Here is a 13647-nt window from a genome sequence, read left to right on the forward strand (position 1 = left end):
TTAGTAATAAAATAATTTTTGAGGGCGGTTTTTTTTTTTTTTTTTTTTTTTTTTTTTTTCTTTTGTGAAATGTGGGCTGGAAAAAGAAGCAGCAGACTTTTAAACAGACCTTATGATTATGATTAAATGATCTTTTCAGAGATATTTACATCTCAGCTCACACTTGTTTCTCTCAGGTAAAATTAGTCTTTCTCTGGTCTTTTTTTTTTTTTTTTCCCCAGTCACTGGTCCCCCATTTCTACTTGCATCCCTCTTCCAGGGCAGGGGTCATCTCGAGCAGACAGTCCACACAGACATTCTGGACCACAAACACATCCTGTGTATACCCTCTGATGATGCCCCTCAGCCTTTCATACGAAATGTCTCTCTAGTTACAGCCTGCCAGAAGTATTTATTGTGCACATTTGTATCTTTATTTTCCAGGATACTTCCTCACTTGTCACAAGATTGTCACACTCATCTCAAAGGGTAATATATGCCCTTAGCAGCAGGATTATCTCATGAGTGAGTAAGCCCAGGTTTTCAAAGGGAGATTCATTCCACGCTGGCTCTGGCCACAGGATGTCAAGCTTGCTTTAGTGTTTGCAGGGAACGCATATCCTTGTGTAGCACCAGGCTTCACTGAAAAGGCTTGATTTGTCTGTTTATTTTTTACCAGCTCACCAGCTTCAAAAGAAAAGCTTTTGACTTTTTTTTTTTTTTTTACATTCTTACAGGTGTGTGTCATCTTTGAGATTTTCCAAGCTATTACAATTTAGGTAGATCCTACTTTGCTGCAGGTCTCCTCTTCAAAGAGTCCTGGCCAGCAATGGGCCAGACACTGGTGGCCTCTCAGTTCCCCTGGAAATCTAATCTTCACTCCTCTCCTGGTTGCTCAAATTCAGCAGTAGATTAAAAGACATACACATAATGCTGCCTGAGCTTCAGACAGAACAGTGTCCTTTGAGGTCAGTGGGGCCAGAACTGAACATTTGCCCATTCTAAAACCAAAATGGATGCCTAGAGGGCTGGCTAGAAGAATATCCGCACATTTTGAGTGACAGCGATTTTCTGCTGTGTGCACATGCAAAACCTGCATCTCTTTAGTAAGGAAGAGAACATCATATTTCTTTTATGCCTAGACAGCAGGCCAACTTGCTGGCTTCTTCAGATGTGAGGTACATTTATGCCTTCCTCTAGGAATTAATGAAACTTCAGGAAATATGATGAATGATATGGAATGATTCATGAACGTTCATCACAGCTTGTAATTTTGCTTGTTGGGAAGGTTTTCAGAGTTTATGAAAGCTGATTTTGCAGGTTCATCGCCTTATATATGAACAGTAAATATCCTGTTACATGTTGAAAAAATGGCTTGATAAAAAAATAAAGGAAATGTCATAGGGAACATTTATAAAGAACTTCAGTGTAAAGTTATGATCTGATAGTGGCCATTCAGAAAAAAAGAGAAACTGCCATGCTGGAGAGAGAATAGTCCTTCAGAGAATAGCAGTGCTACATAATACAAAACAGTGCTTATATTGTGGGTTGGAAACTTTCTACTTGACCCTACTTACTACAAAGCTTGATCCTTCAGTCTCTGATCTCTCACTCTTGAAGACAGTTGGAGTTTTTTGATCCTACAGTTAAGGATATTGCAGGACTTTGCTGGAACTAATCTTTGGCTCTGTGTTAGTTTAAGCACATGTGTAAAGGGTTGTCGAAAGAGTGACAGAGAGCCCTGAGCCCACCTGAATTAAAACATTAAACAGTGAATCATGGAATGGAACAGTTCTTGTGGTATTTGCTTTTGCTGAAAGATGGATGTTTTTTGTAAACTCAATAGCTTTTTTTCATCCCTGGGTAGGCATTCAGGGACTTCAGTCATGTTTGCAGTGTTATATGGGCCTTGACAAATCCAGCCATCCTTCCTTCCACACAATGAATTTTCCCCTAATTTAATGGTCTGGAATGTTGATCCTTTTCTGAGAACTAATCCCAGAAAAAATGTCCTGTTGGCTAGGTTTCTACTGATGATCCCTGCCCCATCTAATTATATAAAAAAATTATTTTCTACATATAAGCCAAATATACATACTCTAAAAAATATCCTGATACTTCCTGTGCTGTCTGGCAGGGAAGGGATGTTGGCATCACTTTTTGTTACTGGGCCTCTAAAAACTTTGTGATAGTTGCCATCTACCCTTGACCTGACATGAAGATTTCCAGTGACTTGCTCTGCAATTGTCCTCATCTAGAACTATGCTTCTGAACTGGTTGTCTAATTTACCACAGTCTAAACAACACATGCTAAATGCACAAAGAGTTGTAGTGCCCTCATTCAGATTTGAACTGCAGAAGTTATCACAAAACAAATATGCAGAACAGTTAAATTGTAGTGAGAACGCTATTCTACCTCTCATGCCTGTTTCTTTCCTTTTGACTTAATAGGGGATCATGATCTGAGGAGGTCTGGGTAGCGTTATCTCCCTAAAATACTGTACTGTACTGTGTACTGTAGTGAGACTTCCTGAGATACAGTTCTCATTTTATTATAGATCTTTTGGCACAGTATATTAATTCTTTGAAACACAAGCTTGCATAAAGGCAAATTTAGAAAGCAGCCCTGTATTGAATTTCTTCTCAATCTAAAGTCCTTGCAGAAATCAAACTCATTTTAACATTTTTGTTTGTTTGTTTGTTTAGAGAAGGGACCTAGAGTCTTTGAAAAGATTTGCTATTCAGAATACACATCCTCAAAATGCAGCCTGTCTACCTTCTTCATCTGGCTCTGAAAGATTATCTTCTTTGTAACCTGTTCAAGCAACTAACTGCTGTTACCCTCAGAAAGTTAATAAATGTCTAATGACTGCATCTGTGTTCTCCTTCCTTTAGTTCAGTGATTCTTGACATACGTTTCTCTGAATGTTATGTTATGTAGAGAGAATTACTGTGATAGCTAGGACCCACTTTCTGTCATACAAGTTTCTCAGTCTTGGGATGCATTAGAATAAGTAGAAGTGGATGTTCATTAAGAATTTATTTGATTAAATGCTGTGTGAAATTGAGATATACTGTGAGTAGGATCAAACTGAATAACACTCTTCAATAACTGTCCATTTCTGTCACTGAAGTCTATGGCTCTGCGGTCTCTGTTTTTGTTCCAAATTCTAGATCGTCTATAGGGCACTAAGTCAATGAGGCTTAGAAAGGATTTTTTAGATTAAAAAGTCATCTTTAATTTCAGTTATATTGCCTGTTGATCCCCAGAACAAATATTAACTCCTCTAGAGATGCTATAGCTTTATGAGCAGAAAAGCTCTTCTAAATTACATTATATACTCACATATTCCTTAATAAGATGACATGGAAAGTTTGATATGAATAGCAGGAGAGATCTAGACTCTGGTGTTCATAGCTGATCTAGATATTCTTAGTTTTGGTAGTTTTTATGGCTATGTTGTATTCCATGACTTGGGGGACTGAGCACCCATGGGCAGGGAGCACCATGACTTGTGAAGTTGTGGGGTAATGTCTCTGTGTCTTTACAGCCTGGAAAGAACCTAAATGTGATTTTGATCCATTCTGGGGTTTACTGCAAAACAGAGACTTCTACTGGGAGTCCTACAAACCAGCCCAGACTCAGAGGGGGTATAACTTGGTGTACATGGACTAAAGCAAACAATAATGGATGTGTTACTAATTTTTAAAGTAGGAACATTTCTATTAGTTTAGTTCACCAATCACATTTTTCTACATACATTAGAATATATACCATATATATATTAGAATATATGCCATAATATTCCTGTCAATATTCCTATATTCTGCTGAACTTAGGCCACAGCTCCCTTAAAAGGAACTTTCTACATGTAGGACTATGCCAAATTCACCAGAGCAAATTTATCATGACCATATTTTTGACACTTTCTTTGTTTTCTAACATTTTTGGGGTTCTTCATCTTTAAATGAAGAGATATTTCCCTTAGTGCTGTTAAACAACAGTGTCAATTATTGTGAGCTGTTTTGTAAACTATTGAACAATGCTAGAGGAACCCTTATTTCTGTCTTAAGAAAACTAGTTTTGGAGATACAACAACTGCAGGTTGTATGGTAGCAATGTTACAACTGACTGACTAAAACCCTTTTCTTTTAACTTGTTCTGTGTTGTGATTTGTGATCTTTGTGACCACAAGGTCACTGGAGCTGAAATTCTGACTTAATTCGTATAGATAATAGTGTAGCTGAATTTGTTATATTCTCATTCAATCTCTCACATACAAGCAGGAGATTCCTTTACAGTTTTCCATGTTTGAAATAAATGTGTTCTATGCTGTCAGATGCAGACTTTATTTTTCTAAAGAAAAGTATAATTAAAGCTACTGTAACTGAAAAGCACAGGGGCAAGCCAACCTGTTCAGTAGCAGAAGCAAATTAAAGATGTGGTTATGTTGCCCCGTGCTGCTTTTGTGTGTAGGTGCCACTTGGTGAGGTTTCTCATGCAAAAGATTTACTAAACTATTTTTCAACTATTGAACAAATATTGCATTATTGAATTATTTTACAAAAGATAACATCATATTGATTGGAAAAGAAGGCCTAAGCTTAGAGTATCTGTAAGAAGTTTCAATCTTAATTCAGAGAGCGTATATAGAAAAAAGTAACTATAATATAGTCTTGGTGTGTTGGTATCATTTCACTGATGCCAAAAGACTTCTGCTAATTTGCTCTGGTCCTGAATTACAAATCCTTGTACATGCCTAAAAAAGGTGTACACCACGTATCCTGTGCTGCATAGGCTGGGGTGTGTAGAGCACACTGACTGTGCTGTGCAGGCAGTGAGGACACCAGCAGCAAAGGGCAGCCTGGCCCCTGCCTGGGGGAGCTCCTGGGCAGACAGGGAGGACCCGGCAGGGGCTGCTTTCACTCCTGCTTCTTAGCAGCTTATAACAAGGTGCTGGGAAAGCCCCCCCAGGAGGATTATTGCCATGACTGCGTTCTTCAATTATTCATGTCCATGCTAGGCAATCTGAGCGGCCCTCATAAAACTGTTTCCCAACTGTAGTAAAGCTTCTGCCTAAGAGATTTCAGGAAGAGACCTTGAAACCCCACCCTATCCTAAACCCCTTTAAGGTTTGATTCCATTTTATTACACACATACATAAAGTTGCTTAAAATTACATCTCTGCCGGGCATTTAGTAAAGCAGGCCTACAGAGCTTGCTTCCTTTGGGACTCTACCTTCTGAAGGCAATTGTTTGAGATTTTTAAGACTTAAATAGTGAACATAAGCTGTTGTACTCTCATAGCAAGGCTTGTTCTTTTACTTTTCAAATCCCTAATTTCTTAGTGATATGCCCCAAGATCTGCAATCCTGTAAAACTCACATGAGAGGTCCAAACTGCATGTACACAGGGAGAAAGGAGATAAAACAGCATGCATGTGACCTACAGGCTGTGTAAACTTTCTGTCAAGGGGCAGTGAGATTAAGTTGATTTAGCCAAGAAGGATGCCTTGAGGTTGCTATAAGTGTATGTTGAGATTCTTTGTGTATAACCCTTGCCATGTGTTAATAAGGGCCACTTCTAGTTCTCGGTTGTGCAAAGTACAGTTGCTAATTTTTGTATAACTTATGTAAGAGGAGCAAGATTTATTTGGGCCTCTGCTGGGAATGACAGTAGCTCTGTCCTCTCTTTCTGTGGTTTTTCTGTTACCCAGCAGGTTTACTTGAAAAGCCAAGTAAGGCCCTTTCTGCAGAGGCAGGAAGATGGGTGAACCTGCCCTAAAGGGTTTGTAATCTGAAGATCTGACCAACAAAGCACGAAAGAAAAAAGCGTAAATTCCATATTTTCCCATCCCATATTCGGGTCCTTCTTAAAAAGAGCTTGGGCTCTAAGCATGGCAGAAAAACACCCTGACCTCGGAGAATTTATCTGTGCTTCTGTTAGGGCAATTTAACTGTCTCCCTGACCTCTGTTTTGTGCTGGCATTAATGGTTGAAGGATTATGGGAGGTAACACCTCAGGGAGCCTATGTTGAAAACTAGCTGGTATTTTTTTGTCAGGTCACTTTTTTCAACCAGACCACTTCCATAGTCCAGCTTCCTCCATTAGCACAGGGTCTGCTCTGCATATTGGGAAGCAAGTGTCAGAATGGAATTTTCCTCTTAGTAGCAACTCATACTTAAATGAGACTAACCTAACTACTCAGCTGAAAGCCCCACATCTTACATATTGGCAGTATCCATCATGTGGCAGGTACCAACACAGTAAATATTAACATGGAGATCATGTATTTTTGGCATGTATTTTTGGCAGGGGTGCAAGGAGGACTATTCCTTGGTTAATTTTTCAGCCCAGTGAAGGTCAGAGAAACTGACAGACCCTGGAATAGCTATCTGACTTCACCCACAGTCCCTGGGAGTCTGGTGTCAAGACACTGTGTGGTATTAAAGGCCCAGTATGTGCAATAATGCAAGTGTAGGAAAAAAAAGAAATTAATTCCAGTGAAGTCTGTAGGTGCTGCAGCTACAGGAATTTAAACATATAATGCTGGTGTCCCTCAAAGTCTTGGAAACCTTCTTGTAATGGTGTTGAGGAGCAAAGCTGGCCAATGCTTTTTTTTTGAAGTTCCTGCTTTCTACAGTCAGACCTGTTGTGCTTGGGATTCTGATTTATGATTTTTGAACATTTAGGTTGACAGTAGGGGGAAAAAACAATCTCTAATTTGATTTTTTAAAAAAGCACAAAAAAAAAAAAACATTAAAAAAAAGAAGAAGCTTTTCTCTAGCTTCTGTATTTTGTTTTCCTGCCTGAATACAATAGCAAATTCAAAGCTACCTTCCAAACTCATTGTCCTTGGCTCAGCTGTGTCAGTAACTTTGTGCTCCCACCCTTGCACCAGAAGTTTCTTTGGGGTCTGGGTCTCTACATCCCCAGACCAACCCCCACCTTGCTGAAAGGCCTGGGATCCTCACTGGCAGTCACCCCATAGCTGACACCAGCCTTGTGAACAGATGGAGGAAATATGAGCCTTCTTAATCACTAGTCTAAGCTTCAGGATATTTTCCTTCATTCAGGATGATGATAAGCAGAGCGATATATTTTTCGCTCTGTATTTTTTCTCAACTGCTGTTAAGAATTTTTATCTGTTGTCATTAAACAGGCTACCATTCGTCAAGCAAATCTGGTGCTTCTCAAAATACCATAAAAGCTAAAGGAAAAAAGGCACAGAAAGATATATGTAACTGTTTGTTTAGTTTATCTTTATGTCCAAAATGACTAATTGATTCTAAGCAATGTTTTATAGAAATAGTTGATATCCAAAGCAAAAACCTCATGTAGCAAATTTCAGCACAGATGGTATTTTGGTTGCAATTTAAAAAAAAAGTGGTACATAGTAGATGAGAAGTAGAGAAGGTTTCAAATCCAATATAGTAAGCTTTGAAAGATGGTTGAAAAAACAGCAACATTTTATATATTCAGAAATTAGAAAGCTGGCTTCTGGTGGACACAAAACCTGGCCTTAAATATTTAAATCTGCCAAAATTAACTAGAGATAAAGGACAAGTGCGGGATTGTACCTTACACAGGTGAGGAAAGATACTAGGCTCTTTTCTGAGTAACAAAAGTGAACCCCTTAGGCTCTACCTAACAATATTCCTCTTCTCCCTATCATGGAACGTTCCTCTTGAGGAACAATATTGTGACGGTGACAGTGTTGATCTTCTGGGTAAAGGGAAAAGCCTGAGCTACTTTTAGGCCATGGAACACAGCATTTTCATGTACAACTTGGTCCCTTCCAATAGTAATTCTGAATTAGTATTCCAGGAATATACAGACTCTCATAGTTCATAAGCACCAAAATACAAAACCAAACAACACAATAATAAAGCATAAATATGTGAGTGCAAATATGCTATGTATAGAATAGGATATGACAAGGAAGAGTAAGTGCAGAATTAAAAATGAAGACAGTAATGGTTAAATAGGCACAACTGGAAAATCTGCAGAGACAGAATGCAGTTACTGCCAGTTCTTGTGCAGAAAAGCTGCATGGGATCCACTGTCATGTAACATCCTGGGCTAAAAGTAATACTGAGGGCTAGTATAGCTCGAGGGAAGACTGGACATGTTGTGGGAGGGGGATCCAATGGATGTGACTAAGAGCAAAGAAACCCCACACAGCTCCAGCAGTCCCTGGGCTGTGGATGATTGGCAGTTAAAGGGCTGTTAGGTGAAGTGTCAGAGTTCATGCCATAGTCTTCAGCTCTCCCCTGGCCATCTGCCTTCTGCTGCCATGGGAGACAGTTTACCAGCTTGGACAGATCCTTGGTGTGACCCAGTTCACACTTTCTCCTGTTCAGTGACAGGACATGAGCATTGTGGACGTGTTTAACAGCAACAATATGCTTAATCAAAATGTTCTTCGTCCTTCTGAGAGGTGGGCAAGGTTGATGTTTCCCAGAACTGGGCAGATGTGTGCAAACTATCATGAAATCAATTGAATATTTAATATATTTAATTAACAACTTTTACCTTTCTTTAATTAATAGAAGCATGTTCAGTTTTGGTCTTGACAGGCACCTACTCTGCACAAATGTTTGATTGAAAGGATTAGGTTTTGATGGAGAGAAATTAATTCCGGTTCAGTGACTTCAGTTTTAACAATAATACTCTATGATAATATATTCACATTTTATACTGAGTCTCCATTAATACTGTTTCTTTTACCTGTTCTGCTGCTGCTGAGAGATGTATTATTTTCTGCAAGACTTCGACAGGCACAGGCAGGCATCTGTAATGGGAAATCCTTCACTTCTTGTTATCTGTAGATTTTGTTAGCTCTTCTAAACTAAATCTCAGGACAGTCTGGGATTCTCATTTCATTCTTCTTCTATATGGATTCTGCAATGGAAAAACAATTAAAATAGTGTCTGTAATGCTAAGGTTACTCATCTCAAGAAGACAGCACTCATTTGGTTTCAGGGTCACTTACAACTTCCATGATAATGGATCTGACATCTAAAGTAATTATTCTCCAAATAAATAATTAAACTGAGTAAAGCAGGGCAATTTTAACTATTTATAGGAAGTGTCCTGGGAGACACTACTGGCAATGATTTTTTCTTTAAGAAAATGGGTTTACAGATTTTCTGCAAGGTATTACACAGGTCACAGTAAGATCACACAGAATCACACAGAATCATACAGAATCATCATGGTTGGAAAGGACCTCCGAGATCACATCTGAGATCACTGAGTCCAACCGTTGACACAAAAAAACCCACAAACAACCACACACAGCCCACTAGAAAACACCCACAAAAAATCCCAAACAACCCAAACCCTACTACATTGGCTACTAGAACAAGCCCTGAAGTGCCACATCTACACATTTCTTGAATTACTCCAGGGATGGTGACTCCACCACCTCCCTGGGCAGGCTGTTCCAGTGCCTGACCACTCTTTCAGTACAGAAATTCTTCCTGATATCCCATCTGAACCTCCCCTACTGCAACTTCAGGCCATTTCCTCTGGTCCTATTATTATTTATTTGGGAGAAGAGGCCAACACCCACCTCACTACAACCTCCTTTCAGGTAGTTGTAGAGGGCAATGAGGTGTTCCCACAGTCTCCTCTTCTCCAAACTGACCAGTCCCAGTTCCCTCATATGACTTGTTCTCTAGACCCTTCACCAGCTTGGTAACTCTCCTCCAGCCTCTCAGTATCCTTCTGATAGTGAAGGCCCCAGAACTGAACATAATACTTGAGGTGCAGCCTCATGAGGGCCAAGTACATGGGCATGATAATTTCCCTACTCCTGCTGGTCATGCTATTCCTGATACAGGCCAGGATGCAATTGGCCTTCCTGGCTACCTGGGCACTCTGCTGGCTCATATTCAGCCAGCTGTCAACAAGCACCCCAAGGGCCTCTCTAGCTACTCTTGCCCAAGCCTGTAGTGTTGCCTGGGGTTGTTCTGACTGAAATGCAGGACCTGGCACTTGGCCTTATTTAACCTCATGCAACTGGCCTTGGTCCATCGATCCGCCCCGTCCAGGTCCCTATGTAGAGCCTTCCTGCCCACAAGTAGATCAACACTCCCACCCAATCTGGTGTCATTTGCAAATTAACTTAGGGTGCACTCAATTCCCTCATCCAGATACTTGATAAAAACTTTTGTCCTGGTTTGATCCAGGATTAAGGCAGTTTTCCTTTTGCTGATTTTTTTTTCCTTCAGTGAGCTTTCTTTTAACTAGCAACTGTGTGTTCTGCTGGGCTGATAAAACACTGGAATGTTTTTGTAACTGCTGGGTCTTCAAGGTCACGCCTTTGCTCTGCCGGCTTAGGCACTGCAGGGAGATCTGTGACCCCCCCCGTGGGAGGCTGGGTTAGACAGACAGCAAAATGGGCCAGAGGTATTCCATTCCATATATCTATGTAGGCTCGAGGGAAGGCTGGAGATCACAGAAGACAACTTCCTTCCTTCTTTTTCTCCCCTTCTCTTCCGTCCATGGCCGGTGTCCGGGGAGGACTCTGTTTGTCCATCACCGTCGACCCTTAGGCTTCAGCTCTCCTGACCCTCATCACTCTGTGCTTTCTCCAGCAGCATCTCCAGGATTCCTTGGGACTGTCTTAATCTCAGGGGAGTGCTGTGGGAGTTGCTGGGGATGGGGGGAGGCGAGAGGCTTTTGCCCGTAACTGAACATATTTGCATATAATTGTATATATTTTCTTATATAATTCATTAGACTTTAATTAAAGCTGTGTAGTTTAGCTTTCAATCCAGCCAAGTCTCTCTCTCTTTCTTTCTCTCCTTCCCTTCCTGGGTGGGAGGGGGAGTGGATCGAGAGCATTGATATCAGATCTGAGTCAAACGGTCAGCTTTGAATGAGATGGGACCCAAAACTGAGCCCTGACGGACACCACTGGTGAATGGCCAGCAACTACATTTGATGCCATTTACCACAACTCTCTGGGCACGGCCATCCGTCCATGATAGCACAGGGGTGTCCCAAAGAAGTTGTGGATGCAAACTCCCTGGAAGTGTTCAAGGTCAGATTAGATGGGGTTTGAGCAACCTCTAGTGAGAGGTGTCCCTGTCCCTGCAGGTGGATTGGAACTAGATGATCTTTAAGGTCTCTTCCAAACCAAACCATTCTATGATTTGGTGATCTTCGAATAAGTGCAACATAAAATGCACCATTGTGTTCAAGGTTCATGTAGTAAATTACTCATTCAGAATGCTGCAAGGTATATTTGCATTCCTATCTTACTACATAAAAAATTCAGTTTCAGTCTCTGGGAAGGAGAATTTATCTTTGTTACAGACAGTAGAGTAATGCTCTGGGCACTGGCAAGAGGGCAGATAAAAGTAAAAACTCCATCAATAGGAGCTTTAACTTTGGTTGTCTTTCAGTACCATAGGAGGCTTTGGAGAAAGTCTGCTAGCCTTTGCTTTCTTAATTTTTTTTAGGTAATCCATCACTCATCAGAGATAATTATTATCAAGCAGAATGAAAGGACTCCACTTAGTAACACCAATGTCCTCTTGTTTAATCATGAAAACTTTGCCAAGAGTTTCTTCTGAATTGGAGCATCTCAGACTTCAAATTAAATCTAACATTTAACCTAGCATTTGAGACACTAAATAATGAGTTTCTCCAGAGAGAAACTGTCTGTTCACTTGAAGTGCTGCTGCACCAGCAGTGACCTACCAGAAGAAGGAAGACTCCTTGGCAGATAGCCATGCTGCAAAGCTGCTTTTTATAGCATTTGAAAAACAGAAAGTTGTTGATCCTGGGAAAATACTTCAATCTGCTGTAAAAAATGATAAGAGCTGGCAGTGTGGCTCAAAGATTTCCTCATCTCATACAAAGTCCACATTATCTCCTGGCCAGCAGAGTGAATGGTGGGAATGTAACCATCAGTTGTATTCTAGATAATCCACCTTTGTGAAAGGGTCCAGTCCACTAACTTGCAAAATCATGAAAAGTATCTCCCCTGTGCATCACACTCCTGCCTACAGCACAGCCTGGTTTCAAGGGTAATTTGTGGTAAAGGAAAGGGGAATCAGCACTTTAGGATCCCGAAACATTTCAACTTTCACAGCAAAATTTATGCAAAGTACTGACACTCTTACAGGCAACAAACCCTGCCCCAAAAGTCTTAGTGAAATGCTATAAAACTTTGCTACATGCTGTTGAGAGTTTTGCATTTATTTGTTACATGCCAGCAGTGGTCTGAAGCAAAGGGACATTTTCTGCTTATAAATCATGTTCACCAAGGTACCTCCCCTGGCACAGAGCTTGCAGTTAGAGATCCAGAGTGTGTTAGGATGGCAAGGAAATACACAAAAAAGGACTATTTTTAAGGCATACAAGGAAAAATGTATGTTTCCCACCTCACTTCCAGTGCTGTGGAGCCATCCCAGGCCTACTCACAGATGCTGCACATGGCAAGTACAAAACTAGGATGATGTGTGGACTCCCACAGGCACAGGGCCTGCATTAGATTGACCTGGCCAATAATTCAAAGTTTTGCAAGTTAATTTGAAGTTGAAAGGCTCAATTTGCTTTTGTAAAGAGCAGCAGCCACACAGATAGGCAGAGCTTTGCATTTCCAGTCTTTTTCCCTCTTGTGGATGATTTAGGAGCAGTTTAACTGTTAGGGGTCAGTTACTACTCCCACCTCAATTCTTTTGCAGGTAAGATCATAGTTTTGGGCTAGCAGTTTTCTCCTTTGACTTACTTTATCAGAACTGGACTGTTAATTAGAGCCAGGGTTTGGCTCCCTTTACTGTGAAATATAATTCTGTTATCAGTGCAACCACATTCTGCCCTAAGTGATTTCCACTTTGGCTTTAATCCTTTTTTTTTTTTTTTTTTTTTAAATCCCATGAAATAAAAAGCTCTTCCTTACTTGGGTAAGCTGGATGGCACTTTGGTCTAAACAGAGTTCTTTCATTTTGAGATTTCTGATATGCTAAACCTCTGTGAAAGTTTGATAAAAGGTAACTTTGAGGCTTTTAATTAATTATGTACAAAAAGTTGACAGTACTCTACTGGGAGGTGTTCCTAATAATCCATGCATGTAATATAGTGGGAACATTGTTTATAAATATAAATGAATTGGAAGGTTTGTAACCTTGGAACAAAAGAAGATGAGAAATCAAATCATGGCTGACAACCTTACAATTAAATGTTCTTAGATTAAATGACCTACTTGAACACTACAATTTTATCTTTGTTTTCCAGTAAGTAGAGGAAAAATAATCCTTGTAACAGCTCCTTTAAGCTCTTACTGAAAGTGAAGCAAGGAAATGTTGGCTTTAATATTTCATATCTCCCACAAATGAAAAGACACACTGTAGCAGTTCAGCCTAGCTGGCAAACACTTATCTCCTATCACGCTGGAAAAGAGGGGAGCAAAGGAGAAAAAGAAAGAAGGTGTCAGTAAACTAGGTACAGAGCAGTGGTAAAAAGAAACTGAAAGTCAGGGGTAAGCAAAGAAAAGAGAAGTCACCTAGCAGGATGTCCTGGTTTGAGCCAGGATGAAGCCAATTTTTCTTTTTACTGATTTTTTTTTTCTTCAGTAAGCTTTCTTGTAACTAGCAACAGTGTGTTCTGCTAGGCTGATAAGACAGTGGAATGTTTTTCTAACTACTGAG

The sequence above is a fragment of the Chaetura pelagica genome, unplaced genomic scaffold (genome assembly GCF_000747805.2).
Source record: "Chaetura pelagica isolate M959 unplaced genomic scaffold, ChaPel_1.0 scaffold21, whole genome shotgun sequence".
NCBI lineage: Eukaryota > Metazoa > Chordata > Aves > Apodiformes > Apodidae > Chaetura > Chaetura pelagica.